Below are 13773 nucleotides of genomic sequence, written 5' to 3'. Positions count from 1 at the left end.
CCAGAAATCACTCAGAATTCATTGACTGTATGACCAGAATGCAAGCTCCTTCCCACAAAGGCTGTGCCTGAATTGTCCCCATGGCCCCTTCGGAACTCTTGCCTTCAAGAATGAAGTTGTATAGAAAATACACTCTTAGCGACCAACTTTAAGACTGGTGGACACAAATGCAAAATGGAAGGACCAAGAATCCTGTTATCAAAGTGACGGACATTGAGAAGGGGAGATCAGAAAGGAGATGACACCTCCTGGGGGGGCCTTGAAGGTCAAGCAGGATCTTGATAGGGGCTACAGGAGCTGAGGCATTTTAGACAGAGTGAGTCACCAGGACACTTGATACCGCCGCACCTTAGCTGGTCCCCTAACGCACAGCAGTTCTTTGTCCTGCCTTCATTTTCCATGTGGGAGTTGAAGGGTAGAAAAGTTCTGCATGTCCCAAGGAGATGGGGAAGAGGCAGAGAAGCCGGGCAGGCGGCGTAGCTTGATCCAGAACAGCTCCACCATCAATAGCCCAAGCTGTAGCGTCCAGGCCCCTTTGTGCTGTGTGCATGGCCCATTTCTCAGAATATGACTGGGCCCACAATCCACTCTACAGGCAAAGTCCTGCCCTACCATTTTGAGGGGAGAAAAGCAAGTATTGGAGTTGTATATACGCAAGGATTAAGTGGAGTCCTTCAGACTCAAAGAACAATGAAGGCCAAGAAGAGAGTGAGCAGGTGAGCCTGCAAGAGGCACCTGGCCGGGCTGGGGTAAGAGTCGGCATTCTCCCACCTTCCTCCATTATACTTCCTCTCCCACTCAAAATCAGACCTCCGGGGTCCCACCATCCAGCCATTATACTCTTCACCCAACCTGGCCGATAGCACCTATCCACCCAGAGGTCACCCGACAACTTTTGAGGACTTGGTCACCAGCTCATAGTCTTCCTCTGTATCCTCTGCCATCATCCTGGGTAACTTGAATGTCCACATGGACACCCCAACTTCCTCACGTCTTGGCTCCCCTGCCTCCCCATCCTCAGTGCCCTTCTTTTCCTCACCTCAGCCACCCACATACCACCTGGAATGTCTCCTATAAAATCTTAAACTTCAATATCCGCCGCTTGGACCACAACTTCTTTCTTTTCTTCCCACCAAACCTGGTCTCCTTTCACTGAGATTTCTCCAATTCCACCATTCTGTCTTGCTCATTCAGCTATGGAACCAGAGCACTGGCTATGAACGAGGCACTCTGCCAGGCTGTCAGCTCCTTCCTGGCTCTCTTCCTCCCCTATCGACCTGCCTGTGATCGGCCACATCATTCACTCCCCCTGGCACCCTCGATTCCCACACCCCCTGGCCCTGCCTTTCCCAGCCCTGGGGGATTCCAGTCATCTGCTTTCCCCATCAGGATTCCCAGGCTGCGAGAAGGCATAGGAAAATCACCCAACCGTGCAAACTGGTGCCACTCCAGATTTATGGTCCCTGACGTCAGCCTGGCCCTCCAGGCTGCTGGGCTCCTGATGGTCAGCTCCCGTTCTAAGCCTTCACCACTCGACCAGGCTTCCGGCCTGCCCCTCCCTCACACAGACTTATCGGAGAAAACAGAGATCCTCAAACCAGAACCCCCTGCAACTTCCCTCGGCTCCTCCCTTGGGCTTAATCCAGACCCAACCCCCCATTTGCAATACCCTGTTTTCACATCACAGACCCCCAGCCCTCTCTCAGCCTGCTGCGACACCAGCGCCCTCTTCCAAACCTCCTACTTTCTGATCGCCCCTTCCCTGTCTCTGCCGCTCACCTCTCCTCCTCTGCCCACTGCCTCTGTGTTTGGTTCCCAGGACTCCCCCTATGACCGCTGGTCTTGCCCTGGCTCCTGTACCCCTGAATTTTCTCATCTGAACCCATGGCTTCTTGCTCCAATGGCTCTGGTATCTGGAGCTCCGTGTCCAAGCTGGTCCTGCTGTCCCGGACGTTCACCTGTCTATCCTGTAGCAACACCAAAGCTGCATGTCCCCAACTAGGGCTCTTAGCTCCTTCCTCAAACCTCCAACCCCTCCCTCGCTCCTTCCTCGGTCCCTGGATGTTCCGTTGTGGCATCCCCATGCACGCAGCGCCCCAAGCCTGAGACCAGGGAGTCACCTCAGCTCCTTCCCCATCCCCCATCCACGGTCACCACGTCCCATCCATCTGTCTCAGAGATGGTGCCCAGACCCACCCGGCACGCAGCCACTCTCTTCTCCAGTCTGTACCATCTTCTGCAATGGCCTCCAACTAGTCTCCCTCCCTCCAAGGGCTCCCTGCTCCTCACTCACTCCCGCTTCTGTATTTAAGCCAGACACCCTGTGATGGCTCACAGAGGCCTTGACATGGACAGGTCCAACCCCTCTCAGCTCGCCTTTCCTGCCTCCCTGCCTGCCACCCCAACCCGCTGCCTCCAGGACCCACGGGAACTGCTGGGAAACCCCACTTGTGCATTCGGGGACGCTTCTGTCTAGAACGCTCTCCCTCCCTCTTCCTTGACTAGGAAACCTCACCCTCCAAGAGCTCATTCAGAGGTCACCTTCCCAGATACCCCAGCCCCTCAGGCGGACACCGTGCTCTTCCCTCCCTTCCCCTGTACTTGGCTACCCAGTCTATGCTGTGTCTTGGTTCCTGTTTGGGGCCTTCATGAACCACGCCTGCCAGGAACATTCTTCTACATGCATTCGCCTTTGAGGCATGCCATCTTTGACCTGACGACTTACATATGGACAGGCTGCTACACAAGAGGTATCGGACTCCTCGTTGCACAGCTTCACCAGGACTGGGTTTGAGCAGACTTTTCCATGCGTGCTCATCTGGCGAGTACGTAATACAATCTCACTGGGATTTGAATTAGCATGTTCTTGATTACTAATCAGGTCAGACACCTTCTCACATATTTATTGGCCCCTTCCATGTTCAATTCCGCAGTCCAGTTTTTCCACTGGGTCGTCAGTCTCCGGCATCATCCTCTGTGGGAGGTCTTGACACCTTCTGGAGATGAGCCCTTGGGTGGCTGAATGTGTTGCAAATCCCTTCCCCACTGGGACTTCCCTTTTCTCTCTCAGCGGTGTCTTTTGAAGAACAGAATTTCTTGGTTTTATTTTTTTATTTTTATTTTTATTTTTTTTAAAGATTTTTATTTATTTATTTGAGACAGAATGAGAGACAGAGAGCATGAGAGGGAGGAGGGTCAGAGGGAGAAGCAGACTCCCCGCCGAGCAGGGAGCCCGATGCGGGACTCGATCCCGGGACTCCAGGATCATGACCCGAGCCGAAGGCAGTCGCTTAACCAACTGAGCCACCCAGGCGCCCCAGAATTTCTTGGTTTTAATGCACTCAAATGTACCAATCTTTCCCTTTATGGTTAGTGTTATTTTAGGGTGTTGTTTGAGAAATCTTTCCCTACCCTGGGGTCATGGAGATATTTTTCTACATTGTCTTATAAAAGCCTTTATTGTTTTTGCTTTTCACATGGAGGCCCCTGTTCCACCTGGAATCCCACAGCACCTCATACTTATTTCTCCAGCACCGCTAACTCCATCTGTTTATGTGTCTGTCTCCCCAGCTAAACAAAGACCTCCTTTAGGGCAAAGCACACATGAGTTTTTTAAATCTTCGTATCCGGGGGTCCTAATACAGTGCCTGGCACACAGTAGGCCCTCTGTGCATGCCCGGAAGCACATGGATTGCAGGATCTGGGTGTGGCTGCTTCCAAACTGGAAGGCCCACTCTTTGGAAGGCTCCTACCTTTGCTGACTCCTGCCACCCCCCCTCAATAACCTAACGTTCATGCCACAAGCATGTACCAAGCTCCTACTGTGTGCAGGCCCCGGGCACAGTCTAGGGATATAGAGCTAAAGATGGTGAAGTCTCAAATTTCAAGGACTTCTGGTGGCTTTCTGGCCACACTGATTTGGGAATTCAGACAGACCTGGGTTCAAATCCCAGCTCTATCATCTGTGTGACCTTGGGCAAGTCACTTCAGTTTTCTGTGGTTTCAGCTTTCTACTTTGTTAAAGGGAGAACAACAGACCACTTCCTGGGTTGCAGTGAGGACTGAATGAGACAGCCAAGCAGGTGCCGGACACATGGTTGGTATCCAAAGATTGTGGAGTAAATGACAGAATAAAGGAGTGAATAAGCGGGTGCAGTGGGACGGGGCGGGGGGGGGTGCCCAGGAAGCTGGAATTGGGCAGGGGCCACTGGCAGAAAGCAGGGGCTGCCTGGGGGTCTGTGGCAGGCCCTCCTTGTTGTCACAGTAACTGCTGTCAGCAAATGTCTCCGAGACAGGAATCCCCTTCAGGGCTCCCTTCCCCAGCCCGCTGCTTTGTTGACTCAAAACCTCTCCACTGCCAATTTAGCCTGCAGTAAGGAAGGGGGTGGGGAGGAGGAAAGAGGTGTAGGAGGGGTGGAACTGTATAGAAAGGGGTCTTTGTCTTAGCACTCTGTGGCATTTCAGAATTTCAGCAGAGTTGGTTTTTTTGTTGTTGTTGTTGTGTTGTTGTTTTTTTTTTTAAGCCTCCTAAAGAGTTGAGTGGGCTGCATTTAAAGTGGGAGGTATCTGAATTAGACAGCAGGGAGGACTTCCAATGGGCTCTCTGTATTGAGTGGTGGAATAGTGGGATGCAAGGCCAAGGCCCTGGGGAGTCTACCCGGGGCTTAGGCACAGACGCGGCCCCATCCTTGTGAGAGTCTCCAAGGGGCTCAGCCCTCTGCTTCCCCAGAAGCTCCCTCCCTGCTGAGCTGAGAGGCTCCATGTTCAGGAAGCTCCTCTGGACCCAGCAGCCACTGGGCCATCTGACTTCAAGGCAAGGCTTCAGGGGGGTTCTCGCCCCCTGACATTTTCCGTTTGGGGTCCCCTATCCTGGGGCCCCTGCAGTGGCAGCTCTAGATCCTGAAGGGGCCAAGCCTGGCCCCAGGCTCTCCTCTGACTTCCAGCCAGCCCTGCTTTCAGGCCTGCCTCTTCAGCCTGCTCTGCACCCCCAGCTCCCAGCCAAGGAGAGGAGCCTCACTGACAGGGTCTGGCCTCCTAGTGCCCCCAACCAGCCCCGGCCCCTCCAAGCATCAGGCTGGAGCCTTCTCCCCTCAACGCCTTCTCTGTCCCTTTAGGTGACTTCCTGGCTTCCTCCATTATATGCATCCATGGGTTTGTCCACCTTCTCTCAGATTCTCCCGCACCCTGCATCTGTCTGTCTGTCTGTCTGTCTGTGTGCGTCTCTCCCGACACTGTCCCCTGCCCTCTGGCTGCATCTTCCTGCTCTCTTTGCCTATCTCCCTTTTTGTCCCTTCTTCTTCTTTTTTTTTTTAGAGGGGTAGGGAGGGGCACAGGGAGAGAGAGAATCCCAAGCAGACTCCCTGAGATCATGACCTGAGCCAAAATCAAGAGTTGGACGCTTAACCGACTGAGCCACCCAGGCGCTCCTGTCTCCTCTATTCATCTCTCGAACTTTCTCTTCCTTTCTGTGCCTCTGTTTCTATATTTGTCTGGGTGTCTCTAAGCCTTTTTCGGTGTCTCTCAGTCTGTCTCTGAGTCTGTTGGTCTCTCTTTTGGTGTCTGTGTTTCTATCTCCCTCTCTTTTTCGCCCTGTCCCTCTCTCTGTCACCATGCATCTGTCTGTCTCACCCACAGTCCCTGCCTAGGCCTCCCAGCCTCTGCCTCCGCCTCTCCCCCTCTGAGCCTCTCACTCTCCTGGACTCTCAGCAGGCCAATGTCAGAGCCAGAGCCTGGCCAGAGACCCCTACCTCTGGTGTCACGGCTGGGGACAGGCTTCACCAGCAGTTGCCAGGTGAGAGCAGCCCTTGTGAACTCTAGCCCTGCTGCCCGAGCTGGGGTCGCAGGGGGCTGCAGCCCAAATTCACTCAGCACCCACTGAGGGTGCCTTTCTCCCCCTCTCCCGGACTTGAACTCAGCGCATGCGCGCTCACACACACACACACACACACACACACATACACACACACACACACCCCTCCCAGCCCCCTTTGAGTCCCGGAGCCCTGGCTGTGAGCCCAGCGCCACTCAGAGCTCCGCGGGGGCTCCCCAGCAGGCCAGCTGAGGCGGCCCCACTCTCACACACGGGAAGCACAGCACAGGGCATAAGAATCTGAGACCTGGTGTGGGCCTGGGGGAGGCGGGAGTCTATGTCGGAGAGGCCAGGCTCGAGCCGGACAGGACTGAGTCACGCCCGTGGAGAGGGCGTTCAGAGGAGAGGCCCGAACCGGCAAAGGCACGGAGGTGGGAATAAGTAAGGGACCCGGGAAGCGCAGTAGTGTACGGGCCAGAATTAAGGTTTGTGTAAGCATCTGACGGCAGCGAGAAGATTAAAAACCATCCGTGTGCTGGTAGGTGGAGGGAGGCAGGGTTTTCACCAGGGATGAAGAAGAGGGGAAACGCATTGCAGGGTATGCGGCCTGGCAGAGAGGCACGGAAGGGCTGCTCTGCTCAGGGAGGCACTGGCCCTGTGTGGTGGGGAACGGAGCTGTGAGGGACAAGGCACAGAACGAGGAGCCTGGCGGGCCACCCGAGGGGTCTCTCCTCTACCTGCTGGCTACCAGGGAAGGGTTTTGAGCAGGAGAGTGACATTGTCAGGTTTTATTGGTTTTTACTTTTTAACGCATCACTGGCAGCTGTTTGGAGGATGGACTGACAAGGAGGGAGACTAAGGGTAAGAGATCAGCTAAGAGCTACTGCAATGGTCCCTGCAAAAGCTAAAGAAGGGCCGACCAGGGCTGTGCTCCTGGGAGTGGGGACAAGAGAACACTTGGAGGACACTGGCTGTGGTAGAATTTTGACACCCAGCCAGAAAAGGGAAGGCAGGGAAGGAGGTGGGGATGTTTGAAGTTTCCAATAAAGGGGACACAGGAGAAGAGGTGGCATTTAGAGGGAAAAAACCAAGTACTTTGGGTTTGACATACCTATGGACTTCCTGGGGGTAGAGCTCTCTTCTTCCTGGGCCCCTCTTCAACTCCTGGCAGGTACGAAAGCCTAGAGAGGACCCAGGTGGCACAGAGGGGGCTGGGAGTTGGCAATCCTGGGGACTGAGCAGAAGCTGAGCGTGGGTCTGATCTATTTATGGCTGGTTCCAGCTCCAAAGCAAGAAAGGGGTAAGAAACGGCTTAGGAAACTTTGCCTGGTGCCCTGTCTTGAGTACTGCTTCCTCTGTGTCTTCTTACTCATGCCCCTTACCTGGCTGCACCCTACACACACACACACACACTGGATCAGCAACACTCTAAATGTTTCAGGCCAACCAACAAGAATTCTCAAATGCAAATTCCCTTCCACAGTCCCCACACAACTGCTCTCTGAGCAGCTGGGGGCAGAGTGTACGTTGGGGGGGGGGGCAGCAAAAATAAATCCCATTTTCTGCTCCCTTTCAGCGCTGGGCTACAATCCCCTACTAGCTTCCCTCCCTCTCCACAGATGGGGGATTCGACTGGCCTCAGGTTTGGCTCTGTCTCGTGGGGAGGGTGACAGGCAGGGCAGGGACGGAGTCGGGGAGGGGTAGGAGTGTTCAGTGACAGGACTAAGAATAACAGCTTCCATCAGGCCCGGCACCCTCTTCCACTTGCCAGGGCTCAGGCTGTCCCATGTGTGCGGGAGACAGACAGACAGGCACAGAGTGTCTGCACAGGGCCGTGTGTGCTTCTGCCTGAGACGGGGACCGAGCCGGGGCCGGGGGCCAAGCTGACAGGCTGGGATGTGCCTGGGGGAGGCGGGAGACAGAGCAGCCCTGTGCGACAGCGAGCCAGCAGAGAGGGAGAGAGAGAGAGCATGCTCTGTGTGCTCTGTGTGAGTGGGCGGGGGTGTGGGAGGGCAGACGGGACAGGCAGGGGGAGGCGGGATCCCGGCGTGCGTGGGTGAGCGGCGAGGGGGGGGGGGGGGGGGGGGCGGTAGGCCTCGCTCTGCCTGGAACCATGAAGCGGCCACACGCAGGGCAGTTCAGAGGCTGCCTTGTCCCCTCCGAAGGGCCAATGAGGAGGGAATGTGTGTGTGCACACGGGTGTGTCTGAGGATATGGAGTGTGTGTGTTTCATATAAGGGCGTGACATGTGTGTTAGGGTCCGTGTACCTGTATGTCCGCACAAGCGTGTGTTGGAACGTGTCTCTCTGTATGTGAGTTTGCGTACATGTCTGTTTTTGTGTGTGCATGGTCTGCGTATGAGTCTCGTGTATGAATGTGTATGTCTGCGTGTGAGTGTGTATGTGTATGCACATGAATGTGTGTCTGTGAGTGTGTGTGTGTGTGTTCTAGAGACAGATGATGGGATCCTCAGGCCCTCAGCCTGCCCAACTGTGCCCATCGCCTCCAGCTCCCAGCAGATGGTGAGGAGATTGTGCGTGTGGGTCTTTAAATCCGCCTCGGCATTTCCAGCGGAGAGTGCGCTGAAGATGGGGGCTGGGGGTGGGGGGCACCAACAGGCTGCTGCCCTTCCTGCCCTTTCCAGGACCGAGCAGGAAGAACAACCACCAGCGTTTGCTGCCCTTGAGGACCTCGCCCACCCACCTCCACTGCAGGTGCTAGTTGGCAGTGCAGCGATGCCTCAGTTTACCGAAAGCACGTGTTGGGGGAGGGGGCATACACTGGAATTCCTGTATGTGAGTCACAAATGCCATGAGAGGTTCCCCAAACAGATGTACGGTGTCTTCTTTGTCAAGCGGTGGGTCATGTCGTGTGCGGCGCCCCAGCCTTGTCAAAGCAGCCGTCTGGGAGGATGGCGTCTTCCCAGAACCCTCCAGGTCTGGGCCCCAGGCCTTGCTTTCAGCAGCCAGGAGGGTCCACCTAGCCCAGGTATCTATCCGTCTGGGACATCACCTAGATGGGTTCTTTAATACAGGACTTTATGAAACCAACTAAATGGTTCATTGAGAATGACTAAACTCAACCTTGGAAAGAAAATCATAAACATTTTACTACCTGGCTAAGCCAAGCATGATTACATATGGAAACTATGGACGCTACTCAGTGGGATTTTGATATTAATTTCCGATTTCCTCTTCACCGAGGAACTGATGAAAACCCAGTCTCTGCGCTATCCAGGCGAGAAGCAACCTCGCTGCACACTGTCCACCCGAACTCTCTGCTGCCCCCCCCCACTCCTTCCTCCCCGCCGCCCCAACCCCGCAGCATCGCTGGCTGCTCTGGAGCCTTGCCCTGCCCCACAGCCTCCAAGGGTGCGCACGCTCCGGGTTAATTTAAGGGTGAGCTCTGTCGGTTGCACTCAGGAGGGCTGCTTCAGCTGTCCATTCTCCCCAAAATCGCCAGCAGCCTGCGGCCATGGAGGGGATCCTCTCCCTCTGCGGGCTCCTTGCTAAGCCTCTGCTCTCTGTCCTGTTCCCAGCACGAGATGTTTGCCTGTTCTGGACCTTCCTTCTTGCTCTGCAAACAGGTGCCCCATAGAGAGCTGCGTGTGACTCCCCGAGCTGAGCAGAAAGCAGAGAACAGATTCCCCCATCTGGTAGGAACAAAAAGACACCTCAGCGCCTTCCGTGTCACACCTCACTGTCCCCTCTGACAGAGGGACCTGCCACTCCATATGCTGTGTCGGGGAGACTCCACTTAACCTCCCTGTTGCACGGAGCAAGTAGGTTCAAGTGGGAAATCACTCCGGGGTGGGGGCGGGGGGCCCGGAACAGGGTTTGGAGACAGGTGCACCTCAGTTTGACTCAGCCCGGCCACTGCGTGACTCGGGGCAAATTAGTTGCTCTCTCTGTGTGAGAAGGGAGGGTCATACCTTTCTTGCAGATATGAAAAATTAAATGAAATAATCTATTCCTGTATAAAGGCCTTGCACCTAGAAAGCATTCAGGAAATGACGCTTCTCGCTACTCCACCGAGAGAGGGGATTTGGAGACCATCCATTGTTTACCCAACTTTGGCTGTCCATCAGATCACCTGGAAAGCTGCTTAAAATGCAGATCCCCGGGCCCCGGGCCTCAGCATCAGTAGGTCAGGCCTCAGGCCCTCCAGGTGCCCTGGCTTCAGGATGCCAGACGCATGTGGGAAAGGCTGGGCTCTGCCCCCCTCCCGCCCCTTTCTTGCATTTCAGAGGCCCCAGGGTGCGCCAGCTCCTGGGGACCCCATCCCAGGAGAGGGCCCGATTGAGTTTGACATCGTCTTCACCCGAGAGCACCCGGGCGGCCGCTTTGGTTTTGATGACAGGCGGCCTGGCACCGGGTAGCCGTGGCCTGTTCACCTGAACTGCCGGCACCGGGCACAGACGCTAATTACATGGGTAAGTACTTGCAGATTTCCCAGGAACAACAAAGATAATTTGTTTGCAGCATGGCTTGTTAGGAGGGAGGCTGGGCTCTGGGGACTGGGGGGCTTGTAGATTAGGCCCATGGCCTTTCACCTCCTCCTGCCCTTGCCTGCTGGTTCTCCCAGCTGTGCTGATTAGAAGCAGGAGAAATCAAGATCTTCCCCTCGCCCTCCCCGTCCCCCGCCCCCCCACCCCCTCCCCAGGCTGGAGGAGGTGGGGGGAGGACAGAGGGGTCTGGCTGCGAGGCTAGGCCCGGCTGAGGACATCTGGCAGGGGTCCCCGCCTGCCCAGCCTGGCTCATGTGGAGCCAGTGCAGATGATGAGCCGGAAGCGGGGCTTTTTGCCGGGTCTCCCTGTGGACACGCACGACATCGCTGCCATGGCTGGTGTGCATTGCGGACAACAGGCCGGGCGGGGCCGGAGGAGGGATGGGGAGGGCTCGCATCAGGGCTGGAAGGGCTGTGACGGTCCTCTCTCCTTGACTCCTTCCGCCTAAGGTAACAAGAGGAATGGGATAATTCGTATAATTATTATTAGGGTTGGTATCCCTTATACTTTTATGTGTCTTAATGGTTTTACACATTAATAATCACTCTTTATGGATGACCTACTATGTGCCACACAATGAAACGGGTGCTCTGCACATATGATCAGGCATCTAAGGTAGAAGTCATTAGGTCCAGGGCGCCTGGGTGGCTCAGTCGGTTAAGCGGCTGCCTCCAGCTCGGGTCATGGTCCCAGGGTCCTGGGATCGAGCCTCACATCGGGTTCCCTGCTCCGCGGGAAGCCTGCTTCTCCCTCTCCCTCTCCCCCAGGCTTGTGCTCTCTCTCTCACTCTCTCTCTCTCAAATGAATAAATAAAATCTTTAAAAAATAAGGAAGTCATTAGGTCCATATTACAGATGAGGAGACTGTTGCTTACTGAGGTTAAGTACCTTGACCAAGATCACACAGAAAGACGCAGAACATGGATTTGTACCCAGGGCCCTATGTCTTCCCCTGGCCTCAGGTGACAAGCATCCCTTGATGGGCTCCTCCCCACAGGACGCTGGGGTATAGTCAGGCCCGGAATGCAGGTGTCTCTCTCCCAAACACACGGCTTTCTCAGAGAGGCTGGTGAGTGGGAAAGACTGGGGAGGGAGGATGAGTTATGTGTCCCCTAAGTCGGGTGTGCGGATGAGCAGACTTACAGGGAATTCCACCCTTCTCCTGGGACGGTGGCCACTCCAGCAGAATAACCTTGCTGTGTTGCCGTGAGAAGAGTGTTCATCCTGGGCCTCACAGCCCTCCCTTCCCCTCTAGCCCACCTTCCCTTAGGCTGCAGGCGACTTGGAAGGTAGATGGAAACTCTGCCTATGGGGGCTGGAACCTGGTCTCCCCCTAGTGCAGAGGCCAGTCTGGGGTGGGCGTGGGTACAGGACCTGAATGGCTAGCAAGCTTGGCGGGGGGTGGGGGGGTGTCAATAAAACGACAATGCTAGCCCTTTGATCCCCTGCTCCCTGTGGCCCAGGACTTGCTCTCATACTGCATCTACTTATATCTTTTCACGCTGCTTTCCCTAATCATCCTGCCTCTATATTCCCCTTAAAAACTGTGGAAAAGTTGCTAGTTTGGGAGAATTTGTTCGGGGTGACTTCTGCCCGTGGCCACCCCCGTCTACCTCTCCACTTCTATCCCTGGGCCCAAGACTTCAAGCCCTTAGCTGTTGAGAAAGAAAGCTCTCCTGACATCATTAGTGTGGCAAAGACAGCCCTGTTGTACATATTTGTGTGCCTTCCAATTAAGGTGATTCATTTAAACCTCTGGCAGAGTTCATTTTTATTCCTTGATAAGAACTTTCAAATAAATACATTCAGCCATGGAAAGAATCCTTTGACAGAGCCATGTCCTAATTTTGGCTTAGGGAATGTAGTCCTCAAATTGTCAGCTGGCAATGTGCAGGAGAGACGTGGGGGCAGTTTTGCAGACCTGGTGCAAAGGGAGGTGAGCAGGCCCAACCGATGCCGGCCGCTGGGCGGGAAGCAGGGGGGCTCTGGTTTCACCCTGGGGGCCTGGGGACAGCACCCAGCCTCCCAAGGTCTCAGCAGGCCTTGCAGGCCCCGTGGCCCAGAAGGGGAGGCTCCCTTCCCTCGAGCCTGTTGTGGAAGGGGGTAAACACCAGCCTCGGCGCACACTGGATTGCCACCCAGGGACAAACCTCGGCTGTACTTTCTGTTCTGAGTGAAGAGCACCCATCACTCCAGGCACCAGGCCTCCACAGAGGAGGCCACGTGGCTACGGGTTCGCACCTTGATGGAGACTTGGCATGCTGAGTCTCTCCTCGGCTCTGCTACGTGATTTAGGCTCCTTGATGTTCTTCTCTGAGCTTTGGTTGTCTTCACATGGAAGACATTTCTCAGGCACCCACCATATTACAGATTTGCAATTCTAAATCTTTTTTTTTTTTTGAAGATTTTATTTATTGATTTGACAGAGAGAGAGAGACAGCGAGAGAGGGAACACAAGCAGGGAGTGGGAGAGGAAGAAGCAGGCTTCCCTTGGAGCGGGGAGCCCGATGTGGGGCTCGATTCCAGGACCCTGGGATCATGACCTGAGCCACCCAGGCACCCCTGCAATTCTAAATCTTGCCAGCAACCCCAGTCATCCCTATTTTACAGGAGAAGATGAAGAGATTTTTGCTCAGAGAGACTGACTTGACCAAGACCATAGGACTATAAGGGAAAGATCCAGAATCCAGGACTCTTGGCTCAGGATTCTCTTGAGACCTCAAAGGGAGCCAGTGACTGGCATACCCTGAGCACAAGGTCCTGGCCCGGTGGCTGCTCCTGAAAAAACAAACAGGGCTCAGAGACTGTAGGAGCAAGCCTCAGACTTGGAGGCCTGCTGGGAATATCTTGAGCTAGAAAAGGGACACCACCCAGACTGTGGGTGGGCAGGCAGTAAATGTACCAGGCTGCAGAAATCCAACTCTCCGGTTCCAAGGCAGGATTGAACTCTAGTGGAATGGGACTAGAATCTGAATCCCGGGTACTGTCTGAGGAGATAGGGCATGGTGGTAGAGTCCTGTATCTATTAGGAAGCATTTGACCACAAGCAACAGAAAATCTGACTAACAATGGTTCAGTCAAATAAGGGGTTGTTACTCCCACAAAACAGGAAGTTAGAGAAGGTGATTGTGGTATTGATTCAGCCACTTAAATAGTAGTATCAAGGATCCAGTTTCTGTCTTGCCTTTCTGCCACCCTCAGTAGGTTGGCTTTTTGTCCTCATGCTTGTCTAGCCTTATGATATTAATGTGGCTGCTGCAGCTCCAGCCATTACATCTGCATTCATGGCAAGAAGAAAGGAGAGACGGTACCAATGGCATTTTCCCCCTTAATCAAGAAATCAGAAGCCTTCAACTTCCCAGTTGAAAGATTTGATAAGCAGGTTGAAAATGTAGAAGGATGGAAGGAAGGAAGGAAGGAAGGAAGGAAGGAAGGAAGGAAGGAAGGAAGGAAGGAAG

This window comes from Mirounga leonina, unplaced genomic scaffold (assembly GCF_011800145.1).
Source record: "Mirounga leonina isolate KUSES-001 unplaced genomic scaffold, KU_Mleo_1.0 Mir_115, whole genome shotgun sequence".
Lineage (NCBI taxonomy): Eukaryota > Metazoa > Chordata > Mammalia > Carnivora > Phocidae > Mirounga > Mirounga leonina.
This window is presented reverse-complemented; position numbering follows the sequence as displayed.